The 17,699-nt window shown below is 55.0% G+C and overlaps 43 non-coding genes across 43 annotated transcripts; 9 read left to right on the top strand and 34 right to left on the bottom strand.

Moving 5' to 3' along the window:
* Positions 1 to 46: 46 nt before the first annotated feature.
* Positions 47 to 117, bottom strand: Trnag-gcc. Its single transcript has one exon. It is a non-coding gene; the product is annotated as a tRNA-Gly (tRNA).
* Positions 118 to 458: 341 nt separating this feature from the next.
* Positions 459 to 530, top strand: Trnag-ucc. Its single transcript has one exon. It is a non-coding gene; the product is annotated as a tRNA-Gly (tRNA).
* A 581-nt stretch (positions 531 to 1,111) lies between these two features.
* Trnai-aau lies at positions 1,112 to 1,185 on the bottom strand. Its single transcript has one exon. It is a non-coding gene; the product is annotated as a tRNA-Ile (tRNA).
* Positions 1,186 to 1,383: 198 nt separating this feature from the next.
* On the bottom strand, positions 1,384 to 1,455 carry Trnae-uuc. Its single transcript has one exon. It is a non-coding gene; the product is annotated as a tRNA-Glu (tRNA).
* A 265-nt stretch (positions 1,456 to 1,720) lies between these two features.
* On the bottom strand, positions 1,721 to 1,793 carry Trnam-cau. The gene has a single exon. It is a non-coding gene; the product is annotated as a tRNA-Met (tRNA).
* Positions 1,794 to 2,086: 293 nt separating this feature from the next.
* Trnag-gcc lies at positions 2,087 to 2,157 on the bottom strand. The gene has a single exon. It is a non-coding gene; the product is annotated as a tRNA-Gly (tRNA).
* Positions 2,158 to 2,498: 341 nt separating this feature from the next.
* Positions 2,499 to 2,570, top strand: Trnag-ucc. The gene has a single exon. It is a non-coding gene; the product is annotated as a tRNA-Gly (tRNA).
* Positions 2,571 to 3,151: 581 nt separating this feature from the next.
* Positions 3,152 to 3,225, bottom strand: Trnai-aau. Its single transcript has one exon. It is a non-coding gene; the product is annotated as a tRNA-Ile (tRNA).
* Positions 3,226 to 3,423: 198 nt separating this feature from the next.
* Positions 3,424 to 3,495, bottom strand: Trnae-uuc. Its single transcript has one exon. It is a non-coding gene; the product is annotated as a tRNA-Glu (tRNA).
* A 265-nt stretch (positions 3,496 to 3,760) lies between these two features.
* On the bottom strand, positions 3,761 to 3,833 carry Trnam-cau. Its single transcript has one exon. It is a non-coding gene; the product is annotated as a tRNA-Met (tRNA).
* Positions 3,834 to 4,126: 293 nt separating this feature from the next.
* Trnag-gcc lies at positions 4,127 to 4,197 on the bottom strand. Its single transcript has one exon. It is a non-coding gene; the product is annotated as a tRNA-Gly (tRNA).
* A 341-nt stretch (positions 4,198 to 4,538) lies between these two features.
* Trnag-ucc lies at positions 4,539 to 4,610 on the top strand. The gene has a single exon. It is a non-coding gene; the product is annotated as a tRNA-Gly (tRNA).
* Positions 4,611 to 5,191: 581 nt separating this feature from the next.
* On the bottom strand, positions 5,192 to 5,265 carry Trnai-aau. Its single transcript has one exon. It is a non-coding gene; the product is annotated as a tRNA-Ile (tRNA).
* A 198-nt stretch (positions 5,266 to 5,463) lies between these two features.
* On the bottom strand, positions 5,464 to 5,535 carry Trnae-uuc. Its single transcript has one exon. It is a non-coding gene; the product is annotated as a tRNA-Glu (tRNA).
* Positions 5,536 to 5,800: 265 nt separating this feature from the next.
* Trnam-cau lies at positions 5,801 to 5,873 on the bottom strand. Its single transcript has one exon. It is a non-coding gene; the product is annotated as a tRNA-Met (tRNA).
* A 293-nt stretch (positions 5,874 to 6,166) lies between these two features.
* Positions 6,167 to 6,237, bottom strand: Trnag-gcc. The gene has a single exon. It is a non-coding gene; the product is annotated as a tRNA-Gly (tRNA).
* Positions 6,238 to 6,578: 341 nt separating this feature from the next.
* On the top strand, positions 6,579 to 6,650 carry Trnag-ucc. The gene has a single exon. It is a non-coding gene; the product is annotated as a tRNA-Gly (tRNA).
* A 581-nt stretch (positions 6,651 to 7,231) lies between these two features.
* Trnai-aau lies at positions 7,232 to 7,305 on the bottom strand. Its single transcript has one exon. It is a non-coding gene; the product is annotated as a tRNA-Ile (tRNA).
* A 198-nt stretch (positions 7,306 to 7,503) lies between these two features.
* On the bottom strand, positions 7,504 to 7,575 carry Trnae-uuc. The gene has a single exon. It is a non-coding gene; the product is annotated as a tRNA-Glu (tRNA).
* Positions 7,576 to 7,840: 265 nt separating this feature from the next.
* On the bottom strand, positions 7,841 to 7,913 carry Trnam-cau. Its single transcript has one exon. It is a non-coding gene; the product is annotated as a tRNA-Met (tRNA).
* A 293-nt stretch (positions 7,914 to 8,206) lies between these two features.
* Trnag-gcc lies at positions 8,207 to 8,277 on the bottom strand. The gene has a single exon. It is a non-coding gene; the product is annotated as a tRNA-Gly (tRNA).
* Positions 8,278 to 8,618: 341 nt separating this feature from the next.
* Trnag-ucc lies at positions 8,619 to 8,690 on the top strand. The gene has a single exon. It is a non-coding gene; the product is annotated as a tRNA-Gly (tRNA).
* Positions 8,691 to 9,271: 581 nt separating this feature from the next.
* Trnai-aau lies at positions 9,272 to 9,345 on the bottom strand. The gene has a single exon. It is a non-coding gene; the product is annotated as a tRNA-Ile (tRNA).
* Positions 9,346 to 9,543: 198 nt separating this feature from the next.
* Trnae-uuc lies at positions 9,544 to 9,615 on the bottom strand. Its single transcript has one exon. It is a non-coding gene; the product is annotated as a tRNA-Glu (tRNA).
* A 265-nt stretch (positions 9,616 to 9,880) lies between these two features.
* Positions 9,881 to 9,953, bottom strand: Trnam-cau. The gene has a single exon. It is a non-coding gene; the product is annotated as a tRNA-Met (tRNA).
* A 293-nt stretch (positions 9,954 to 10,246) lies between these two features.
* Trnag-gcc lies at positions 10,247 to 10,317 on the bottom strand. The gene has a single exon. It is a non-coding gene; the product is annotated as a tRNA-Gly (tRNA).
* Positions 10,318 to 10,658: 341 nt separating this feature from the next.
* On the top strand, positions 10,659 to 10,730 carry Trnag-ucc. The gene has a single exon. It is a non-coding gene; the product is annotated as a tRNA-Gly (tRNA).
* Positions 10,731 to 11,311: 581 nt separating this feature from the next.
* On the bottom strand, positions 11,312 to 11,385 carry Trnai-aau. The gene has a single exon. It is a non-coding gene; the product is annotated as a tRNA-Ile (tRNA).
* Positions 11,386 to 11,583: 198 nt separating this feature from the next.
* Positions 11,584 to 11,655, bottom strand: Trnae-uuc. The gene has a single exon. It is a non-coding gene; the product is annotated as a tRNA-Glu (tRNA).
* Positions 11,656 to 11,920: 265 nt separating this feature from the next.
* Trnam-cau lies at positions 11,921 to 11,993 on the bottom strand. Its single transcript has one exon. It is a non-coding gene; the product is annotated as a tRNA-Met (tRNA).
* A 293-nt stretch (positions 11,994 to 12,286) lies between these two features.
* On the bottom strand, positions 12,287 to 12,357 carry Trnag-gcc. Its single transcript has one exon. It is a non-coding gene; the product is annotated as a tRNA-Gly (tRNA).
* Positions 12,358 to 12,698: 341 nt separating this feature from the next.
* Trnag-ucc lies at positions 12,699 to 12,770 on the top strand. The gene has a single exon. It is a non-coding gene; the product is annotated as a tRNA-Gly (tRNA).
* A 581-nt stretch (positions 12,771 to 13,351) lies between these two features.
* Trnai-aau lies at positions 13,352 to 13,425 on the bottom strand. Its single transcript has one exon. It is a non-coding gene; the product is annotated as a tRNA-Ile (tRNA).
* A 198-nt stretch (positions 13,426 to 13,623) lies between these two features.
* On the bottom strand, positions 13,624 to 13,695 carry Trnae-uuc. Its single transcript has one exon. It is a non-coding gene; the product is annotated as a tRNA-Glu (tRNA).
* Positions 13,696 to 13,960: 265 nt separating this feature from the next.
* On the bottom strand, positions 13,961 to 14,033 carry Trnam-cau. The gene has a single exon. It is a non-coding gene; the product is annotated as a tRNA-Met (tRNA).
* A 293-nt stretch (positions 14,034 to 14,326) lies between these two features.
* Positions 14,327 to 14,397, bottom strand: Trnag-gcc. The gene has a single exon. It is a non-coding gene; the product is annotated as a tRNA-Gly (tRNA).
* A 341-nt stretch (positions 14,398 to 14,738) lies between these two features.
* Positions 14,739 to 14,810, top strand: Trnag-ucc. Its single transcript has one exon. It is a non-coding gene; the product is annotated as a tRNA-Gly (tRNA).
* Positions 14,811 to 15,391: 581 nt separating this feature from the next.
* Positions 15,392 to 15,465, bottom strand: Trnai-aau. Its single transcript has one exon. It is a non-coding gene; the product is annotated as a tRNA-Ile (tRNA).
* Positions 15,466 to 15,663: 198 nt separating this feature from the next.
* Trnae-uuc lies at positions 15,664 to 15,735 on the bottom strand. Its single transcript has one exon. It is a non-coding gene; the product is annotated as a tRNA-Glu (tRNA).
* A 265-nt stretch (positions 15,736 to 16,000) lies between these two features.
* On the bottom strand, positions 16,001 to 16,073 carry Trnam-cau. The gene has a single exon. It is a non-coding gene; the product is annotated as a tRNA-Met (tRNA).
* Positions 16,074 to 16,366: 293 nt separating this feature from the next.
* Positions 16,367 to 16,437, bottom strand: Trnag-gcc. The gene has a single exon. It is a non-coding gene; the product is annotated as a tRNA-Gly (tRNA).
* Positions 16,438 to 16,778: 341 nt separating this feature from the next.
* Trnag-ucc lies at positions 16,779 to 16,850 on the top strand. The gene has a single exon. It is a non-coding gene; the product is annotated as a tRNA-Gly (tRNA).
* Positions 16,851 to 17,431: 581 nt separating this feature from the next.
* Positions 17,432 to 17,505, bottom strand: Trnai-aau. Its single transcript has one exon. It is a non-coding gene; the product is annotated as a tRNA-Ile (tRNA).
* Positions 17,506 to 17,699: the final 194 nt, after the last annotated feature.

Raw genomic sequence — 17,699 nt, 5'->3', positions numbered from 1 at the left:
AGTGCGAAAGACACGCAGCACCCCTACCGGAGAAAAAACAAAGTGATGCATCGGCCGGGAATCGAACCCGGGCCGCCCGCGTGGCAGGCGAGCATTCTACCACTGAACCACCGATGCTCGGGCCGGCGGTACCTTCACGCTGCTTCCCGAGCAGGTGTCTCAAGGGAAAGTGGGACTGCCGTCAAGCGCCGTAGCATTCTGTGGAGAAGATGCTGCAGACGCTGAATCCTGCACTGCGCTGCTTAAAGATGCCGCCAGAACGCGGTCCTCTGCGTACTCTTGCGTCGCCGGCGCCGACTCTTGCCAAAGGATGCGAAATGTGCGCGGATACGCTGTCCGAATGCGTCTGGATGTGCTCCCCTAGCCTGCCTCGAAATGCGCCTGCCGGGTACGATCACCTTCGGCCGCTGCCGACAGGCGGGAAGCCGACTCAGCGCGGTGGCGGGGCGCTCGCTTGTGCGGTGGTGGTGTAATGGTCAGCATAGTTGCCTTCCAAGCAGTTGATCCGGGTTCGATTCCCGGCCACCGCAGCAGGCTTTTAATTTCGCCTATGAGTACTTTTGCCACGCGCTCTTAAACTATTGTTTTTTCGCCCTCTTACTCGCTGCATACCAGCCCTTAGTGTGTCTCGACTTGTCTCGACTTTGCTCAGCTGACGCGAGAGCTGACGCTCTCAAATCGGCCTATATCAAAACGACAAGCACGAGAAACGACTGAGAGAGGTAAGGAGAGGCGAGGCGATGGACACACAGCACGCCCCCTTCATTTCACGGTGGCGTCTCCCTGACCGAATCGGGCTGTAGCTCCGAAAACAATGGAGAAACAAAAATAGGAAGTAAAACTGCCAATAGTGCCCTGTGTTCCCATGCGCTCACCCGCCCAAGTACTGACAAGGGCCAAAGTTGTTACGCATCGGCAATCGGACATTTTCTTTCATTTTCTCTAACCAGTGTATTCAAGATATTATGGCCATTGCCGAGCGAATGCTGTAGTGCTTCCCCACGAGTCGGGTTCGGATCCTCTGTCAACTTCCACGCAGGGTGATGATCATTTGGTCATCACACTCGCCAGCTGAAATCGGCGCTGCCTTTTCGCAGTAGTAAAAGAGTAGTGGCCCGTGGGGGGATCGAACCCACGACCTTCGCGTTATTAGCACGACGCTCTAATCAACTGAGCTAACGGGCCTCGGCAGATGCAGTTGCTCAGCCCTACGCTGGAATCAGCTGGCATGAAGCCATACACCATTCCTACGGTCGTCGTGTGTCTGCTTCCCTAGTCTATATTCTGCTGACGGTCACGAAACAGTAGCTATATTGCGAGCAGGACGGGAAACGGCCGCTCGGACAGCTCAAACTTGTCACGATTCGTGTGGAAAAAATCCCGTTCCGGTACCGGGAATCGAACCCGGGCCTCCTGGGTGAAAGCCAGGTATCCTAGCCACTAGACCACACCGGATGCGGCCGTTTCATTCGCCCGTTCGTACGGTCGCTTGTCGCATTGTCGCTCTCTTTGCGAGCATCTTTGCACATACTGACTGGCAAGGCGCGCACCTCAAACGTCGCAGAGCAATGCTTTTGGCTTCATGCTCTGCTGGGAGAAGAGGAAAAGGGAAGCTGTATGTAAACATTTTCCCGCTGAAGCGTTGAAACGTTGTGGATAACAAACAAGAAATAAGTTGGCGCCCTAGCAACAGCACCACCATCAGTCACAGAAAATTAGATGCCCCGGGTGAGGATCGAACTCACGACCTTAAGATTATGAGACTTACGCGCTGCCTACTGCGCTACCGAGGCAGGCGATCGTTACACTTTCTGGGATCTTGGTAAGTACCGAATACAAGTGGTAGAGAGTCTGCACTCCCTGGCTCATTTTTTCTGTTGCTACACGTGCATTCACGGCGCGGCAGGCAACTTGCGATGCTAGGCCGACGCCAGTATGTACAATAGCACGCAGGAGTCCAAACGAGCAGTCGTCCGCGCTGCATGATTGGTTCTTTCCACACGGAATCCCGCGGTTCATTCTCATGGCTCACGCAGTTCGAGTGCGAAAGACACGCAGCACCCCTACCGGAGAAAAAACAAAGTGATGCATCGGCCGGGAATCGAACCCGGGCCGCCCGCGTGGCAGGCGAGCATTCTACCACTGAACCACCGATGCTCGGGCCGGCGGTACCTTCACGCTGCTTCCCGAGCAGGTGTCTCAAGGGAAAGTGGGACTGCCGTCAAGCGCCGTAGCATTCTGTGGAGAAGATGCTGCAGACGCTGAATCCTGCACTGCGCTGCTTAAAGATGCCGCCAGAACGCGGTCCTCTGCGTACTCTTGCGTCGCCGGCGCCGACTCTTGCCAAAGGATGCGAAATGTGCGCGGATACGCTGTCCGAATGCGTCTGGATGTGCTCCCCTAGCCTGCCTCGAAATGCGCCTGCCGGGTACGATCACCTTCGGCCGCTGCCGACAGGCGGGAAGCCGACTCAGCGCGGTGGCGGGGCGCTCGCTTGTGCGGTGGTGGTGTAATGGTCAGCATAGTTGCCTTCCAAGCAGTTGATCCGGGTTCGATTCCCGGCCACCGCAGCAGGCTTTTAATTTCGCCTATGAGTACTTTTGCCACGCGCTCTTAAACTATTGTTTTTTCGCCCTCTTACTCGCTGCATACCAGCCCTTAGTGTGTCTCGACTTGTCTCGACTTTGCTCAGCTGACGCGAGAGCTGACGCTCTCAAATCGGCCTATATCAAAACGACAAGCACGAGAAACGACTGAGAGAGGTAAGGAGAGGCGAGGCGATGGACACACAGCACGCCCCCTTCATTTCACGGTGGCGTCTCCCTGACCGAATCGGGCTGTAGCTCCGAAAACAATGGAGAAACAAAAATAGGAAGTAAAACTGCCAATAGTGCCCTGTGTTCCCATGCGCTCACCCGCCCAAGTACTGACAAGGGCCAAAGTTGTTACGCATCGGCAATCGGACATTTTCTTTCATTTTCTCTAACCAGTGTATTCAAGATATTATGGCCATTGCCGAGCGAATGCTGTAGTGCTTCCCCACGAGTCGGGTTCGGATCCTCTGTCAACTTCCACGCAGGGTGATGATCATTTGGTCATCACACTCGCCAGCTGAAATCGGCGCTGCCTTTTCGCAGTAGTAAAAGAGTAGTGGCCCGTGGGGGGATCGAACCCACGACCTTCGCGTTATTAGCACGACGCTCTAACCAACTGAGCTAACGGGCCTCGGCAGATGCAGTTGCTCAGCCCTACGCTGGAATCAGCTGGCATGAAGCCATACACCATTCCTACGGTCGTCGTGTGTCTGCTTCCCTAGTCTATATTCTGCTGACGGTCACGAAACAGTAGCTATATTGCGAGCAGGACGGGAAACGGCCGCTCGGACAGCTCAAACTTGTCACGATTCGTGTGGAAAAAATCCCGTTCCGGTACCGGGAATCGAACCCGGGCCTCCTGGGTGAAAGCCAGGTATCCTAGCCACTAGACCACACCGGATGCGGCCGTTTCATTCGCCCGTTCGTACGGTCGCTTGTCGCATTGTCGCTCTCTTTGCGAGCATCTTTGCACATACTGACTGGCAAGGCGCGCACCTCAAACGTCGCAGAGCAATGCTTTTGGCTTCATGCTCTGCTGGGAGAAGAGGAAAAGGGAAGCTGTATGTAAACATTTTCCCGCTGAAGCGTTGAAACGTTGTGGATAACAAACAAGAAATAAGTTGGCGCCCTAGCAACAGCACCACCATCAGTCACAGAAAATTAGATGCCCCGGGTGAGGATCGAACTCACGACCTTAAGATTATGAGACTTACGCGCTGCCTACTGCGCTACCGAGGCAGGCGATCGTTACACTTTCTGGGATCTTGGTAAGTACCGAATACAAGTGGTAGAGAGTCTGCACTCCCTGGCTCATTTTTTCTGTTGCTACACGTGCATTCACGGCGCGGCAGGCAACTTGCGATGCTAGGCCGACGCCAGTATGTACAATAGCACGCAGGAGTCCAAACGAGCAGTCGTCCGCGCTGCATGATTGGTTCTTTCCACACGGAATCCCGCGGTTCATTCTCATGGCTCACGCAGTTCGAGTGCGAAAGACACGCAGCACCCCTACCGGAGAAAAAACAAAGTGATGCATCGGCCGGGAATCGAACCCGGGCCGCCCGCGTGGCAGGCGAGCATTCTACCACTGAACCACCGATGCTCGGGCCGGCGGTACCTTCACGCTGCTTCCCGAGCAGGTGTCTCAAGGGAAAGTGGGACTGCCGTCAAGCGCCGTAGCATTCTGTGGAGAAGATGCTGCAGACGCTGAATCCTGCACTGCGCTGCTTAAAGATGCCGCCAGAACGCGGTCCTCTGCGTACTCTTGCGTCGCCGGCGCCGACTCTTGCCAAAGGATGCGAAATGTGCGCGGATACGCTGTCCGAATGCGTCTGGATGTGCTCCCCTAGCCTGCCTCGAAATGCGCCTGCCGGGTACGATCACCTTCGGCCGCTGCCGACAGGCGGGAAGCCGACTCAGCGCGGTGGCGGGGCGCTCGCTTGTGCGGTGGTGGTGTAATGGTCAGCATAGTTGCCTTCCAAGCAGTTGATCCGGGTTCGATTCCCGGCCACCGCAGCAGGCTTTTAATTTCGCCTATGAGTACTTTTGCCACGCGCTCTTAAACTATTGTTTTTTCGCCCTCTTACTCGCTGCATACCAGCCCTTAGTGTGTCTCGACTTGTCTCGACTTTGCTCAGCTGACGCGAGAGCTGACGCTCTCAAATCGGCCTATATCAAAACGACAAGCACGAGAAACGACTGAGAGAGGTAAGGAGAGGCGAGGCGATGGACACACAGCACGCCCCCTTCATTTCACGGTGGCGTCTCCCTGACCGAATCGGGCTGTAGCTCCGAAAACAATGGAGAAACAAAAATAGGAAGTAAAACTGCCAATAGTGCCCTGTGTTCCCATGCGCTCACCCGCCCAAGTACTGACAAGGGCCAAAGTTGTTACGCATCGGCAATCGGACATTTTCTTTCATTTTCTCTAACCAGTGTATTCAAGATATTATGGCCATTGCCGAGCGAATGCTGTAGTGCTTCCCCACGAGTCGGGTTCGGATCCTCTGTCAACTTCCACGCAGGGTGATGATCATTTGGTCATCACACTCGCCAGCTGAAATCGGCGCTGCCTTTTCGCAGTAGTAAAAGAGTAGTGGCCCGTGGGGGGATCGAACCCACGACCTTCGCGTTATTAGCACGACGCTCTAACCAACTGAGCTAACGGGCCTCGGCAGATGCAGTTGCTCAGCCCTACGCTGGAATCAGCTGGCATGAAGCCATACACCATTCCTACGGTCGTCGTGTGTCTGCTTCCCTAGTCTATATTCTGCTGACGGTCACGAAACAGTAGCTATATTGCGAGCAGGACGGGAAACGGCCGCTCGGACAGCTCAAACTTGTCACGATTCGTGTGGAAAAAATCCCGTTCCGGTACCGGGAATCGAACCCGGGCCTCCTGGGTGAAAGCCAGGTATCCTAGCCACTAGACCACACCGGATGCGGCCGTTTCATTCGCCCGTTCGTACGGTCGCTTGTCGCATTGTCGCTCTCTTTGCGAGCATCTTTGCACATACTGACTGGCAAGGCGCGCACCTCAAACGTCGCAGAGCAATGCTTTTGGCTTCATGCTCTGCTGGGAGAAGAGGAAAAGGGAAGCTGTATGTAAACATTTTCCCGCTGAAGCGTTGAAACGTTGTGGATAACAAACAAGAAATAAGTTGGCGCCCTAGCAACAGCACCACCATCAGTCACAGAAAATTAGATGCCCCGGGTGAGGATCGAACTCACGACCTTAAGATTATGAGACTTACGCGCTGCCTACTGCGCTACCGAGGCAGGCGATCGTTACACTTTCTGGGATCTTGGTAAGTACCGAATACAAGTGGTAGAGAGTCTGCACTCCCTGGCTCATTTTTTCTGTTGCTACACGTGCATTCACGGCGCGGCAGGCAACTTGCGATGCTAGGCCGACGCCAGTATGTACAATAGCACGCAGGAGTCCAAACGAGCAGTCGTCCGCGCTGCATGATTGGTTCTTTCCACACGGAATCCCGCGGTTCATTCTCATGGCTCACGCAGTTCGAGTGCGAAAGACACGCAGCACCCCTACCGGAGAAAAAACAAAGTGATGCATCGGCCGGGAATCGAACCCGGGCCGCCCGCGTGGCAGGCGAGCATTCTACCACTGAACCACCGATGCTCGGGCCGGCGGTACCTTCACGCTGCTTCCCGAGCAGGTGTCTCAAGGGAAAGTGGGACTGCCGTCAAGCGCCGTAGCATTCTGTGGAGAAGATGCTGCAGACGCTGAATCCTGCACTGCGCTGCTTAAAGATGCCGCCAGAACGCGGTCCTCTGCGTACTCTTGCGTCGCCGGCGCCGACTCTTGCCAAAGGATGCGAAATGTGCGCGGATACGCTGTCCGAATGCGTCTGGATGTGCTCCCCTAGCCTGCCTCGAAATGCGCCTGCCGGGTACGATCACCTTCGGCCGCTGCCGACAGGCGGGAAGCCGACTCAGCGCGGTGGCGGGGCGCTCGCTTGTGCGGTGGTGGTGTAATGGTCAGCATAGTTGCCTTCCAAGCAGTTGATCCGGGTTCGATTCCCGGCCACCGCAGCAGGCTTTTAATTTCGCCTATGAGTACTTTTGCCACGCGCTCTTAAACTATTGTTTTTTCGCCCTCTTACTCGCTGCATACCAGCCCTTAGTGTGTCTCGACTTGTCTCGACTTTGCTCAGCTGACGCGAGAGCTGACGCTCTCAAATCGGCCTATATCAAAACGACAAGCACGAGAAACGACTGAGAGAGGTAAGGAGAGGCGAGGCGATGGACACACAGCACGCCCCCTTCATTTCACGGTGGCGTCTCCCTGACCGAATCGGGCTGTAGCTCCGAAAACAATGGAGAAACAAAAATAGGAAGTAAAACTGCCAATAGTGCCCTGTGTTCCCATGCGCTCACCCGCCCAAGTACTGACAAGGGCCAAAGTTGTTACGCATCGGCAATCGGACATTTTCTTTCATTTTCTCTAACCAGTGTATTCAAGATATTATGGCCATTGCCGAGCGAATGCTGTAGTGCTTCCCCACGAGTCGGGTTCGGATCCTCTGTCAACTTCCACGCAGGGTGATGATCATTTGGTCATCACACTCGCCAGCTGAAATCGGCGCTGCCTTTTCGCAGTAGTAAAAGAGTAGTGGCCCGTGGGGGGATCGAACCCACGACCTTCGCGTTATTAGCACGACGCTCTAATCAACTGAGCTAACGGGCCTCGGCAGATGCAGTTGCTCAGCCCTACGCTGGAATCAGCTGGCATGAAGCCATACACCATTCCTACGGTCGTCGTGTGTCTGCTTCCCTAGTCTATATTCTGCTGACGGTCACGAAACAGTAGCTATATTGCGAGCAGGACGGGAAACGGCCGCTCGGACAGCTCAAACTTGTCACGATTCGTGTGGAAAAAATCCCGTTCCGGTACCGGGAATCGAACCCGGGCCTCCTGGGTGAAAGCCAGGTATCCTAGCCACTAGACCACACCGGATGCGGCCGTTTCATTCGCCCGTTCGTACGGTCGCTTGTCGCATTGTCGCTCTCTTTGCGAGCATCTTTGCACATACTGACTGGCAAGGCGCGCACCTCAAACGTCGCAGAGCAATGCTTTTGGCTTCATGCTCTGCTGGGAGAAGAGGAAAAGGGAAGCTGTATGTAAACATTTTCCCGCTGAAGCGTTGAAACGTTGTGGATAACAAACAAGAAATAAGTTGGCGCCCTAGCAACAGCACCACCATCAGTCACAGAAAATTAGATGCCCCGGGTGAGGATCGAACTCACGACCTTAAGATTATGAGACTTACGCGCTGCCTACTGCGCTACCGAGGCAGGCGATCGTTACACTTTCTGGGATCTTGGTAAGTACCGAATACAAGTGGTAGAGAGTCTGCACTCCCTGGCTCATTTTTTCTGTTGCTACACGTGCATTCACGGCGCGGCAGGCAACTTGCGATGCTAGGCCGACGCCAGTATGTACAATAGCACGCAGGAGTCCAAACGAGCAGTCGTCCGCGCTGCATGATTGGTTCTTTCCACACGGAATCCCGCGGTTCATTCTCATGGCTCACGCAGTTCGAGTGCGAAAGACACGCAGCACCCCTACCGGAGAAAAAACAAAGTGATGCATCGGCCGGGAATCGAACCCGGGCCGCCCGCGTGGCAGGCGAGCATTCTACCACTGAACCACCGATGCTCGGGCCGGCGGTACCTTCACGCTGCTTCCCGAGCAGGTGTCTCAAGGGAAAGTGGGACTGCCGTCAAGCGCCGTAGCATTCTGTGGAGAAGATGCTGCAGACGCTGAATCCTGCACTGCGCTGCTTAAAGATGCCGCCAGAACGCGGTCCTCTGCGTACTCTTGCGTCGCCGGCGCCGACTCTTGCCAAAGGATGCGAAATGTGCGCGGATACGCTGTCCGAATGCGTCTGGATGTGCTCCCCTAGCCTGCCTCGAAATGCGCCTGCCGGGTACGATCACCTTCGGCCGCTGCCGACAGGCGGGAAGCCGACTCAGCGCGGTGGCGGGGCGCTCGCTTGTGCGGTGGTGGTGTAATGGTCAGCATAGTTGCCTTCCAAGCAGTTGATCCGGGTTCGATTCCCGGCCACCGCAGCAGGCTTTTAATTTCGCCTATGAGTACTTTTGCCACGCGCTCTTAAACTATTGTTTTTTCGCCCTCTTACTCGCTGCATACCAGCCCTTAGTGTGTCTCGACTTGTCTCGACTTTGCTCAGCTGACGCGAGAGCTGACGCTCTCAAATCGGCCTATATCAAAACGACAAGCACGAGAAACGACTGAGAGAGGTAAGGAGAGGCGAGGCGATGGACACACAGCACGCCCCCTTCATTTCACGGTGGCGTCTCCCTGACCGAATCGGGCTGTAGCTCCGAAAACAATGGAGAAACAAAAATAGGAAGTAAAACTGCCAATAGTGCCCTGTGTTCCCATGCGCTCACCCGCCCAAGTACTGACAAGGGCCAAAGTTGTTACGCATCGGCAATCGGACATTTTCTTTCATTTTCTCTAACCAGTGTATTCAAGATATTATGGCCATTGCCGAGCGAATGCTGTAGTGCTTCCCCACGAGTCGGGTTCGGATCCTCTGTCAACTTCCACGCAGGGTGATGATCATTTGGTCATCACACTCGCCAGCTGAAATCGGCGCTGCCTTTTCGCAGTAGTAAAAGAGTAGTGGCCCGTGGGGGGATCGAACCCACGACCTTCGCGTTATTAGCACGACGCTCTAACCAACTGAGCTAACGGGCCTCGGCAGATGCAGTTGCTCAGCCCTACGCTGGAATCAGCTGGCATGAAGCCATACACCATTCCTACGGTCGTCGTGTGTCTGCTTCCCTAGTCTATATTCTGCTGACGGTCACGAAACAGTAGCTATATTGCGAGCAGGACGGGAAACGGCCGCTCGGACAGCTCAAACTTGTCACGATTCGTGTGGAAAAAATCCCGTTCCGGTACCGGGAATCGAACCCGGGCCTCCTGGGTGAAAGCCAGGTATCCTAGCCACTAGACCACACCGGATGCGGCCGTTTCATTCGCCCGTTCGTACGGTCGCTTGTCGCATTGTCGCTCTCTTTGCGAGCATCTTTGCACATACTGACTGGCAAGGCGCGCACCTCAAACGTCGCAGAGCAATGCTTTTGGCTTCATGCTCTGCTGGGAGAAGAGGAAAAGGGAAGCTGTATGTAAACATTTTCCCGCTGAAGCGTTGAAACGTTGTGGATAACAAACAAGAAATAAGTTGGCGCCCTAGCAACAGCACCACCATCAGTCACAGAAAATTAGATGCCCCGGGTGAGGATCGAACTCACGACCTTAAGATTATGAGACTTACGCGCTGCCTACTGCGCTACCGAGGCAGGCGATCGTTACACTTTCTGGGATCTTGGTAAGTACCGAATACAAGTGGTAGAGAGTCTGCACTCCCTGGCTCATTTTTTCTGTTGCTACACGTGCATTCACGGCGCGGCAGGCAACTTGCGATGCTAGGCCGACGCCAGTATGTACAATAGCACGCAGGAGTCCAAACGAGCAGTCGTCCGCGCTGCATGATTGGTTCTTTCCACACGGAATCCCGCGGTTCATTCTCATGGCTCACGCAGTTCGAGTGCGAAAGACACGCAGCACCCCTACCGGAGAAAAAACAAAGTGATGCATCGGCCGGGAATCGAACCCGGGCCGCCCGCGTGGCAGGCGAGCATTCTACCACTGAACCACCGATGCTCGGGCCGGCGGTACCTTCACGCTGCTTCCCGAGCAGGTGTCTCAAGGGAAAGTGGGACTGCCGTCAAGCGCCGTAGCATTCTGTGGAGAAGATGCTGCAGACGCTGAATCCTGCACTGCGCTGCTTAAAGATGCCGCCAGAACGCGGTCCTCTGCGTACTCTTGCGTCGCCGGCGCCGACTCTTGCCAAAGGATGCGAAATGTGCGCGGATACGCTGTCCGAATGCGTCTGGATGTGCTCCCCTAGCCTGCCTCGAAATGCGCCTGCCGGGTACGATCACCTTCGGCCGCTGCCGACAGGCGGGAAGCCGACTCAGCGCGGTGGCGGGGCGCTCGCTTGTGCGGTGGTGGTGTAATGGTCAGCATAGTTGCCTTCCAAGCAGTTGATCCGGGTTCGATTCCCGGCCACCGCAGCAGGCTTTTAATTTCGCCTATGAGTACTTTTGCCACGCGCTCTTAAACTATTGTTTTTTCGCCCTCTTACTCGCTGCATACCAGCCCTTAGTGTGTCTCGACTTGTCTCGACTTTGCTCAGCTGACGCGAGAGCTGACGCTCTCAAATCGGCCTATATCAAAACGACAAGCACGAGAAACGACTGAGAGAGGTAAGGAGAGGCGAGGCGATGGACACACAGCACGCCCCCTTCATTTCACGGTGGCGTCTCCCTGACCGAATCGGGCTGTAGCTCCGAAAACAATGGAGAAACAAAAATAGGAAGTAAAACTGCCAATAGTGCCCTGTGTTCCCATGCGCTCACCCGCCCAAGTACTGACAAGGGCCAAAGTTGTTACGCATCGGCAATCGGACATTTTCTTTCATTTTCTCTAACCAGTGTATTCAAGATATTATGGCCATTGCCGAGCGAATGCTGTAGTGCTTCCCCACGAGTCGGGTTCGGATCCTCTGTCAACTTCCACGCAGGGTGATGATCATTTGGTCATCACACTCGCCAGCTGAAATCGGCGCTGCCTTTTCGCAGTAGTAAAAGAGTAGTGGCCCGTGGGGGGATCGAACCCACGACCTTCGCGTTATTAGCACGACGCTCTAACCAACTGAGCTAACGGGCCTCGGCAGATGCAGTTGCTCAGCCCTACGCTGGAATCAGCTGGCATGAAGCCATACACCATTCCTACGGTCGTCGTGTGTCTGCTTCCCTAGTCTATATTCTGCTGACGGTCACGAAACAGTAGCTATATTGCGAGCAGGACGGGAAACGGCCGCTCGGACAGCTCAAACTTGTCACGATTCGTGTGGAAAAAATCCCGTTCCGGTACCGGGAATCGAACCCGGGCCTCCTGGGTGAAAGCCAGGTATCCTAGCCACTAGACCACACCGGATGCGGCCGTTTCATTCGCCCGTTCGTACGGTCGCTTGTCGCATTGTCGCTCTCTTTGCGAGCATCTTTGCACATACTGACTGGCAAGGCGCGCACCTCAAACGTCGCAGAGCAATGCTTTTGGCTTCATGCTCTGCTGGGAGAAGAGGAAAAGGGAAGCTGTATGTAAACATTTTCCCGCTGAAGCGTTGAAACGTTGTGGATAACAAACAAGAAATAAGTTGGCGCCCTAGCAACAGCACCACCATCAGTCACAGAAAATTAGATGCCCCGGGTGAGGATCGAACTCACGACCTTAAGATTATGAGACTTACGCGCTGCCTACTGCGCTACCGAGGCAGGCGATCGTTACACTTTCTGGGATCTTGGTAAGTACCGAATACAAGTGGTAGAGAGTCTGCACTCCCTGGCTCATTTTTTCTGTTGCTACACGTGCATTCACGGCGCGGCAGGCAACTTGCGATGCTAGGCCGACGCCAGTATGTACAATAGCACGCAGGAGTCCAAACGAGCAGTCGTCCGCGCTGCATGATTGGTTCTTTCCACACGGAATCCCGCGGTTCATTCTCATGGCTCACGCAGTTCGAGTGCGAAAGACACGCAGCACCCCTACCGGAGAAAAAACAAAGTGATGCATCGGCCGGGAATCGAACCCGGGCCGCCCGCGTGGCAGGCGAGCATTCTACCACTGAACCACCGATGCTCGGGCCGGCGGTACCTTCACGCTGCTTCCCGAGCAGGTGTCTCAAGGGAAAGTGGGACTGCCGTCAAGCGCCGTAGCATTCTGTGGAGAAGATGCTGCAGACGCTGAATCCTGCACTGCGCTGCTTAAAGATGCCGCCAGAACGCGGTCCTCTGCGTACTCTTGCGTCGCCGGCGCCGACTCTTGCCAAAGGATGCGAAATGTGCGCGGATACGCTGTCCGAATGCGTCTGGATGTGCTCCCCTAGCCTGCCTCGAAATGCGCCTGCCGGGTACGATCACCTTCGGCCGCTGCCGACAGGCGGGAAGCCGACTCAGCGCGGTGGCGGGGCGCTCGCTTGTGCGGTGGTGGTGTAATGGTCAGCATAGTTGCCTTCCAAGCAGTTGATCCGGGTTCGATTCCCGGCCACCGCAGCAGGCTTTTAATTTCGCCTATGAGTACTTTTGCCACGCGCTCTTAAACTATTGTTTTTTCGCCCTCTTACTCGCTGCATACCAGCCCTTAGTGTGTCTCGACTTGTCTCGACTTTGCTCAGCTGACGCGAGAGCTGACGCTCTCAAATCGGCCTATATCAAAACGACAAGCACGAGAAACGACTGAGAGAGGTAAGGAGAGGCGAGGCGATGGACACACAGCACGCCCCCTTCATTTCACGGTGGCGTCTCCCTGACCGAATCGGGCTGTAGCTCCGAAAACAATGGAGAAACAAAAATAGGAAGTAAAACTGCCAATAGTGCCCTGTGTTCCCATGCGCTCACCCGCCCAAGTACTGACAAGGGCCAAAGTTGTTACGCATCGGCAATCGGACATTTTCTTTCATTTTCTCTAACCAGTGTATTCAAGATATTATGGCCATTGCCGAGCGAATGCTGTAGTGCTTCCCCACGAGTCGGGTTCGGATCCTCTGTCAACTTCCACGCAGGGTGATGATCATTTGGTCATCACACTCGCCAGCTGAAATCGGCGCTGCCTTTTCGCAGTAGTAAAAGAGTAGTGGCCCGTGGGGGGATCGAACCCACGACCTTCGCGTTATTAGCACGACGCTCTAACCAACTGAGCTAACGGGCCTCGGCAGATGCAGTTGCTCAGCCCTACGCTGGAATCAGCTGGCATGAAGCCATACACCATTCCTACGGTCGTCGTGTGTCTGCTTCCCTAGTCTATATTCTGCTGACGGTCACGAAACAGTAGCTATATTGCGAGCAGGACGGGAAACGGCCGCTCGGACAGCTCAAACTTGTCACGATTCGTGTGGAAAAAATCCCGTTCCGGTACCGGGAATCGAACCCGGGCCTCCTGGGTGAAAGCCAGGTATCCTAGCCACTAGACCACACCGGATGCGGCCGTTTCATTCGCCCGTTCGTACGGTCGCTTGTCGCATTGTCGCTCTCTTTGCGAGCATCTTTGCACATACTGACTGGCAAGGCGCGCACCTCAAACGTCGCAGAGCAATGCTTTTGGCTTCATGCTCTGCTGGGAGAAGAGGAAAAGGGAAGCTGTATGTAAACATTTTCCCGCTGAAGCGTTGAAACGTTGTGGATAACAAACAAGAAATAAGTTGGCGCCCTAGCAACAGCACCACCATCAGTCACAGAAAATTAGATGCCCCGGGTGAGGATCGAACTCACGACCTTAAGATTATGAGACTTACGCGCTGCCTACTGCGCTACCGAGGCAGGCGATCGTTACACTTTCTGGGATCTTGGTAAGTACCGAATACAAGTGGTAGAGAGTCTGCACTCCCTGGCTCATTTTTTCTGTTGCTACACGTGCATTCACGGCGCGGCAGGCAACTTGCGATGCTAGGCCGACGCCAGTATGTACAATAGCACGCAGGAGTCCAAACGAGCAGTCGTCCGCGCTGCATGATTGGTTCTTTCCACACGGAATCCCGCGGTTCATTCTCATGGCTCACGCAGTTCGAGTGCGAAAGACACGCAGCACCCCTACCGGAGAAAAAACAAAGTGATGCATCGGCCGGGAATCGAACCCGGGCCGCCCGCGTGGCAGGCGAGCATTCTACCACTGAACCACCGATGCTCGGGCCGGCGGTACCTTCACGCTGCTTCCCGAGCAGGTGTCTCAAGGGAAAGTGGGACTGCCGTCAAGCGCCGTAGCATTCTGTGGAGAAGATGCTGCAGACGCTGAATCCTGCACTGCGCTGCTTAAAGATGCCGCCAGAACGCGGTCCTCTGCGTACTCTTGCGTCGCCGGCGCCGACTCTTGCCAAAGGATGCGAAATGTGCGCGGATACGCTGTCCGAATGCGTCTGGATGTGCTCCCCTAGCCTGCCTCGAAATGCGCCTGCCGGGTACGATCACCTTCGGCCGCTGCCGACAGGCGGGAAGCCGACTCAGCGCGGTGGCGGGGCGCTCGCTTGTGCGGTGGTGGTGTAATGGTCAGCATAGTTGCCTTCCAAGCAGTTGATCCGGGTTCGATTCCCGGCCACCGCAGCAGGCTTTTAATTTCGCCTATGAGTACTTTTGCCACGCGCTCTTAAACTATTGTTTTTTCGCCCTCTTACTCGCTGCATACCAGCCCTTAGTGTGTCTCGACTTGTCTCGACTTTGCTCAGCTGACGCGAGAGCTGACGCTCTCAAATCGGCCTATATCAAAACGACAAGCACGAGAAACGACTGAGAGAGGTAAGGAGAGGCGAGGCGATGGACACACAGCACGCCCCCTTCATTTCACGGTGGCGTCTCCCTGACCGAATCGGGCTGTAGCTCCGAAAACAATGGAGAAACAAAAATAGGAAGTAAAACTGCCAATAGTGCCCTGTGTTCCCATGCGCTCACCCGCCCAAGTACTGACAAGGGCCAAAGTTGTTACGCATCGGCAATCGGACATTTTCTTTCATTTTCTCTAACCAGTGTATTCAAGATATTATGGCCATTGCCGAGCGAATGCTGTAGTGCTTCCCCACGAGTCGGGTTCGGATCCTCTGTCAACTTCCACGCAGGGTGATGATCATTTGGTCATCACACTCGCCAGCTGAAATCGGCGCTGCCTTTTCGCAGTAGTAAAAGAGTAGTGGCCCGTGGGGGGATCGAACCCACGACCTTCGCGTTATTAGCACGACGCTCTAATCAACTGAGCTAACGGGCCTCGGCAGATGCAGTTGCTCAGCCCTACGCTGGAATCAGCTGGCATGAAGCCATACACCATTCCTACGGTCGTCGTGTGTCTGCTTCCCTAGTCTATATTCTGCTGACGGTCACGAAACAGTAGCTATATTGCGAGCAGGACGGGAAACGGCCGCTCGGACAGCTCAAACTTGTCACGATTCGTGTGGAAAAAATCCCGTTCCGGTACCGGGAATCGAACCCGGGCCTCCTGGGTGAAAGCCAGGTATCCTAGCCACTAGACCACACCGGATGCGGCCGTTTCATTCGCCCGTTCGTACGGTCGCTTGTCGCATTGTCGCTCTCTTTGCGAGCATCTTTGCACATACTGACTGGCAAGGCGCGCACCTCAAACGTCGCAGAGCAATGCTTTTGGCTTCATGCTCTGCTGGGAGAAGAGGAAAAGGGAAGCTGTATGTAAACATTTTCCCGCTGAAGCGTTGAAACGTTGTGGATAACAAACAAGAAATAAGTTGGCGCCCTAGCAACAGCACCACCATCAGTCACAGAAAATTAGATGCCCCGGGTGAGGATCGAACTCACGACCTTAAGATTATGAGACTTACGCGCTGCCTACTGCGCTACCGAGGCAGGCGATCGTTACACTTTCTGGGATCTTGGTAAGTACCGAATACAAGTGGTAGAGAGTCTGCACTCCCTGGCTCATTTTTTCTGTTGCTACACGTGCATTCACGGCGCGGCAGGCAACTTGCGATGCTAGGCCGACGCCAGTATGTACAATAGCACGCAGGAGTCCAAACGAGCAGTCGTCCGCGCTGCATGATTGGTTCTTTCCACACGGAATCCCGCGGTTCATTCTCATGGCTCACGCAGTTCGAGTGCGAAAGACACGCAGCACCCCTACCGGAGAAAAAACAAAGTGATGCATCGGCCGGGAATCGAACCCGGGCCGCCCGCGTGGCAGGCGAGCATTCTACCACTGAACCACCGATGCTCGGGCCGGCGGTACCTTCACGCTGCTTCCCGAGCAGGTGTCTCAAGGGAAAGTGGGACTGCCGTCAAGCGCCGTAGCATTCTGTGGAGAAGATGCTGCAGACGCTGAATCCTGCACTGCGCTGCTTAAAGATGCCGCCAGAACGCGGTCCTCTGCGTACTCTTGCGTCGCCGGCGCCGACTCTTGCCAAAGGATGCGAAATGTGCGCGGATACGCTGTCCGAATGCGTCTGGATGTGCTCCCCTAGCCTGCCTCGAAATGCGCCTGCCGGGTACGATCACCTTCGGCCGCTGCCGACAGGCGGGAAGCCGACTCAGCGCGGTGGCGGGGCGCTCGCTTGTGCGGTGGTGGTGTAATGGTCAGCATAGTTGCCTTCCAAGCAGTTGATCCGGGTTCGATTCCCGGCCACCGCAGCAGGCTTTTAATTTCGCCTATGAGTACTTTTGCCACGCGCTCTTAAACTATTGTTTTTTCGCCCTCTTACTCGCTGCATACCAGCCCTTAGTGTGTCTCGACTTGTCTCGACTTTGCTCAGCTGACGCGAGAGCTGACGCTCTCAAATCGGCCTATATCAAAACGACAAGCACGAGAAACGACTGAGAGAGGTAAGGAGAGGCGAGGCGATGGACACACAGCACGCCCCCTTCATTTCACGGTGGCGTCTCCCTGACCGAATCGGGCTGTAGCTCCGAAAACAATGGAGAAACAAAAATAGGAAGTAAAACTGCCAATAGTGCCCTGTGTTCCCATGCGCTCACCCGCCCAAGTACTGACAAGGGCCAAAGTTGTTACGCATCGGCAATCGGACATTTTCTTTCATTTTCTCTAACCAGTGTATTCAAGATATTATGGCCATTGCCGAGCGAATGCTGTAGTGCTTCCCCACGAGTCGGGTTCGGATCCTCTGTCAACTTCCACGCAGGGTGATGATCATTTGGTCATCACACTCGCCAGCTGAAATCGGCGCTGCCTTTTCGCAGTAGTAAAAGAGTAGTGGCCCGTGGGGGGATCGAACCCACGACCTTCGCGTTATTAGCACGACGCTCTAACCAACTGAGCTAACGGGCCTCGGCAGATGCAGTTGCTCAGCCCTACGCTGGAATCAGCTGGCATGAAGCCATACACCATTCCTACGGTCGTCGTGTGTCTGCTTCCCTAGTCTATATTCTGCTGACGGTCACGAAACAGTAGCTATATTGCGAGCAGGACGGGAAACGGCCGCTCGGACAGCTCAAACTTGTCACGATTCGTGTGGAAAAAAT

Source organism: Schistocerca americana, unplaced genomic scaffold, assembly GCF_021461395.2.
Source record: "Schistocerca americana isolate TAMUIC-IGC-003095 unplaced genomic scaffold, iqSchAmer2.1 HiC_scaffold_180, whole genome shotgun sequence".
Taxonomy (NCBI): domain Eukaryota; kingdom Metazoa; phylum Arthropoda; class Insecta; order Orthoptera; family Acrididae; genus Schistocerca; species Schistocerca americana.
The sequence above is the reverse complement of the archived record's forward strand: the minus strand, read 5'-3'. Positions and strand labels throughout refer to the sequence as shown.